Source organism: Schistocerca serialis, unplaced genomic scaffold (genome assembly GCF_023864345.2).
Source record: "Schistocerca serialis cubense isolate TAMUIC-IGC-003099 unplaced genomic scaffold, iqSchSeri2.2 HiC_scaffold_118, whole genome shotgun sequence".
Classification (NCBI taxonomy): Eukaryota; Metazoa; Arthropoda; class Insecta; order Orthoptera; family Acrididae; genus Schistocerca; species Schistocerca serialis.
In genome coordinates this window covers 90001-95000 of record NW_026047381.1, presented here as the reverse complement: position 1 = coordinate 95000, position 5000 = coordinate 90001, and the positions used below count along the sequence as shown (strand labels likewise).

Here is a 5000-nt window from a genome sequence, read left to right as displayed (position 1 = left end):
GATCGCATTGCTCACTGTACGGATTCCCATGCCGAGCGATCAGCTAGGAAGCGCCCCATCCACGTCGGTACCCTTGGGCGTTGCACTCGCAGTCGCAAAAAACGTTGGGCAAATATATTTCTCCGATGCTGAGCGATCAGCTAGGAAGCGCCCCATCCATGTCGGTACTCGTACGCGTCGCACTCGCAGTCGCAAAAAACGCTGGGCAAATATATTTCTCGGAAGAGTAATGACAGTCCGAGCCTCCTGCGTGGGAAGAGTCTTTCTAGGCCCTGACCCACGGGAAGCGTGTAGCTTCCCCCATCCCGGACATTTCACGTCGTCACACTACCGGTATTGACTAATAGACTGATTGCTGATAATCATTAGCCACACACTGGGGGAAACGGCCGACAGGGGCGGCAACATAGTGGAGCCGCAGTGTCACTAATGTACAGAGATAGAACAGTTTCGACTGGAACCAGAGTAACCGTATACACGGCACTGATTAGTAATAGATGCAGAGCCATCAGAATACAGATAATATATACAACCGTCCCTATACATGCTGAAAGACTCTGCACACAATGAGAACCACACGTCAGCCAGACACTATCACACACTACTCTCTGCCTCTAACAGGCACACACACAATATCTAACCACCAGCATGGAAGAACATCCGGTGCATCCTCTCCGCCACATTACACAATCCACACTATCATAACCAGACCGGGAGGTCCACCCAGAAAACAGAATATCCCACCCTTCCGACATCCGCCATTGCTCAGCTAAGCCACGAACACCCACACATGTCCTACACAGGGGTGCACCCAACATCACAATACTGCCTCCTGTCACAGTACACAAACAATGGCAGGAATGAAAGACACAGATCTGCCACAACCTTGGAATCGGAGCGCCGCCTGTCATGAGCCACAAGTGCATCCTGACGTGACAAATCGGATGATCCCGCAGGCATGCACTTACGATAATCACTATCAACGAACCTGCCGCCCCCTCCCCCCCCAAAATACACCTTTCCCTACAACGTGTACCTTAACCTAAGCTATATTGTACCTTAACCTAAGCGATATTGTACCTTAACCTAAGGTATATCGTACCTTAACCTAACCTACATTGCGCCTTCACCTAACCTACGTTGTACCTTAACCTAACCTACGTTGTACCTTAACCTAACCTACGTTGTACCTTAACCTAACCTACGTTGTACCTTAACCTAACCTACGTTGTACCTTAACCTAACCTACGTTGTACCTTAACCTAACCTACGTTGTACCTTAACCTAACCTACGTTGTACCTTAACCTAACCTACGTTGTACCTTAACCTAACCTACGTTGTACCTTAACCTAACCTACGTTGTGCCTTAACCTAACCTACGTTGTGCCTTAACCTAACCTACGTTGTGCCTTAACCTAACCTACGTTGTGCCTTAACCTAACCTACGTTGTGCCTTAACCTAACCTACGTTGTGCCTTAACCTAACCTATGTTGTGCCTTAACCTAACCTATGTTGTGCCTTAACCTAACCTATGTTGTGCCTTAACCTAACCTATGTTGTGCCTTAACCTAACCTATGTTGTGCCTTAACCTAACCTATGTTGTGCCTTAACCTAACCTATGTTGTGCCTTAACCTAACCTATGTTGTGCCTTAACCTAACCTATGTTGTGCCTTAACCTAACCTACGTTGTGCCTTAACCTAACCTACGTTGTGCCTTAACCTAACCTACGTTGTGCCTTAACCTAACCTACGTTGTGCCTTAACCTAACCTACGTTGTGCCTTAACCTAACCTACGTTGTGCCTTAACCTAACCTACGTTGTGCCTTAACCTAACCTACGTTGTGCCTTAACCTAACCTACGTTGTGCCTTAACCTAACCTACGTTGTGCCTTAACCTAACCTACGTTGTGCCTTAACCTAACCTACGTTGTGCCTTAACCTAACCTACGTTGTGCCTTAACCTAACCTACGTTGTGCCTTAACCTAACCTATGTTGTGCCTTAACCTAACCTATGTTGTGCCTTAACCTAACCTATGTTGTGCCTTAACCTAACCTATGTTGTGCCTTAACCTAACCTATGTTGTGCCTTAACCTAACCTATGTTGTGCCTTAACCTAACCTATGTTGTGCCTTAACCTAACCTATGTTGTGCCTTAACCTAACCTATGTTGTGCCTTAACCTAACCTACGTTGTGCCTTAACCTAACCTACGTTGTGCCTTAACCTAACCTACGTTGTGCCTTAACCTAACCCATATTGTACCTTAACCTAACCCATATTGTACCTTAACCTAACCCATATTGTACCTTAACCTAACCCATATTGTACCTTAACCTAACCCATATTGTACCTTAACGTAACCTAATTTGTGCCTTAACGTAACCTAATTTGTGCCTTAACGTAACCTAATTTGTGCCTTAACGTAACCTAATTTGTGCCTTAACGTAACCTAATTTGTGCCTTAACGTAACCTAATTTGTGCCTTAACGTAACCTAATTTGTGCCTTAACGTAACCTAATTTGTGCCTTAACGTAACCTAATTTGTGCCTTAACGTAACCTAATTTGTGCCTTAACGTAACCTAATTTGTGCCTTAACGTAACCTAATTTGTGCCTTAACGGAACCTAATTTGTGCCTTAACGTAACCTAATTTGTGCCTTAACGTAACCTAATTTGTGCCTTAACGTAACCTAATTTGTGCCTTAACGTAACCTAATTTGTGCCTTAACGTAACCTAATTTGTGCCTTAACGTAACCCATGTTGTGCCTTAACGTAACCCATGTTGTGCCTTAACGTAACCCAATTTGTGCCTTAACGTAACCCATGTTGTGCCTTAACCTAACCTATATTGTGCCTCAACCTAACCTATATTGCGCCTTAACCTGACGCACGTTGTCGCTGAACCTGCTCTGTAATTGTTATGCAACTCGTTAAATTAGTGTAGTGTTGCCTAACCGCAACCCTCGCAATATAGTTCGCTATTCGCACTGCCCGGTCCCCTGTGTATCGCGTCATGTTAAACACCTTGCAGGTGTTGCTGACTTTCCACATGCTCCTGCTATACACTGTAATGTGGATAGCAGCAGGACGTACATGCCCCCCCCCCCTTCCCCCCTGCCTTCGCAAGCTGGTCGTTGAGAAGTTTGCATGTTCAATGCCCTTCGCATGCCGACGTACTCAGCCTACGTTGTGGTACGGCCTGTCACCTGTCCGCCGATGTACGCAAAACCCACAAACTGTACTGCACATTGGTCCGTATGTACTGAATGATACATCGTGGCACATGTGTGACCGTACGACGACTGCGCCTAGCAACGGCAGACCATACAGTCCAAATATTGTGCACGCAGCTACGTGTCGTCTCCCTATAAGAGCTGGATTGCAGTGTGGTACGCCATTCAGACGTGTGGGAGGAACGGACGCCCTGGATGGCGATCAGCATGAGCAGTCTGTTGATGTAGTGGAGCGTGTATTCGGACGTAGTCGTCTCTTCTCACACACCGTGATAGCATGTTGCACCGCGTTCCACATCTGCGACATCCTGCAGAGGCCGGCTGACAGTCGTTCGCGCAATGGACACCGCATACGTACGGGGGCTACCTTCCACGTGTTCTCGAGGCGTGCACATGTTGTTGCGTCTATGTGGGCAGACGTAGTGTGTTGTGACACCTGACACAGGCATGCAATACTCGTTGCAAATGGCGATGGACGTCTACGTTTGCTGGTGACGTTACGCAAATGAACAACAGGTAACCCGTTGTGGTGCGGTTGTTCTCGCTAGAGGTGAATCAGTGTTGGCGACGATCGGTCGAGCTATTAACCGGTTGTTTCAGGGATACCCACCATGCCCACGAACGTGAAAGGGGACCCACCATGCCCACGAACGCGAAAGGGGATCTGGGTGTGAGGCGATACGCGGCGGTGGCTGGGTGGGACCGTCCCCGGCCGGTGAGGGGGGGCCGCCCGGCGTGCTGGCAGCGCGGTGCGTGGGCGCACGCGCTACAGCCGGCTGGTGGGGGCGGCCAGTGGCAGGCGCGCCGGCCGACGGACGCGGCAGGCGGCGCAGCTGCGCGCCGGCGCCCCCTGCTCGCGGCGCCTTGCGGCCAAAGTAGGTCCTCGCGGGCCCGGTGCGAAGCGCGGTGGCCATCTGCAGTGTGCTGGTCCGATTGAGGACTGTGTGCGCTGAGGATGCGCCGCCGCCCGGCGCTCGGCGCCGCGACGCCGTCTGCTGCTCGGTCGCCCCAGCGGTTCTCGCAGGTGGTTTGTATCGCAGCTGTGCGGACGTGTTGGCGCGTGCGCTGTGCTGGGAGAGTTCGCTTCGGCACCCAAGTGGGGCTTTTGTCCTTCTGTGGCGCTGGCGTTGGAGCTGCCGGTCACCGTAGGTGGCGCGTGTTGTCTCCCGCCGGCAATGCCACGACAGCACGCTCCCGGGCCTCTGTCGGCAGCGGCAAGCTCAGTTGGGAGCACGGGTGGTCGCACCTAAAGCGTCTACTCGCCTAACTCCGGGCGATTGCGCCTCTCTCGAACCCGACCAAGTACTTAGGACGGCGCTGCGCGCCGCCGGGACCTGAGAGGGTTTCGAGGTGTGTTGTGCAGGGGAGCTCAGCCTCCTCCTGTTTGCAGAATAATTGAGCGGACGCTTGCGTGTTCGCGCGGGCCCCCGGGACACACTCCCGGGCGGCCGGCTGCTCAGCTCTAGTTGACGCAGCTCCCTGGTTGATCCTGCCAGTAGTCATATGCTTGTCTCAAAGATTAAGCCATGCATGTCTCAGTACAAGCCGCATTAAGGTGAAACCGCGAATGGCTCATTAAATCAGTTATGGTTCCTTAGATCGTACCCACGTTACTTGGATAACTGTGGTAATTCTAGAGCTAATACATGCAAACAGAGTCCCGACCAGAGATGGAAGGGACGCTTTTATTAGATCAAAACCAATCGGTCGGCTCGTCCGGTCCGTTTGCCTTGGTGACTCTGAATAACTTTGGGCTGAT

The 5000-nt window shown here is 50.9% G+C and overlaps 1 non-coding gene across 1 annotated transcript in view; it reads left to right on the top strand.

The window, feature by feature from the left end:
• The first annotated feature begins 4717 nt into the window (after positions 1 to 4717).
• Positions 4718 to 5000, top strand: part of LOC126434035 (small subunit ribosomal RNA) — a 1909-nt gene continuing 1626 nt past the window's right edge. Inside the window, exon 1 of the ribosomal RNA XR_007578929.1 lies at positions 4718 to 5000. This exon is cut by the window's right edge and continues 1626 nt beyond it. This is a non-coding gene — a ribosomal RNA (small subunit ribosomal RNA).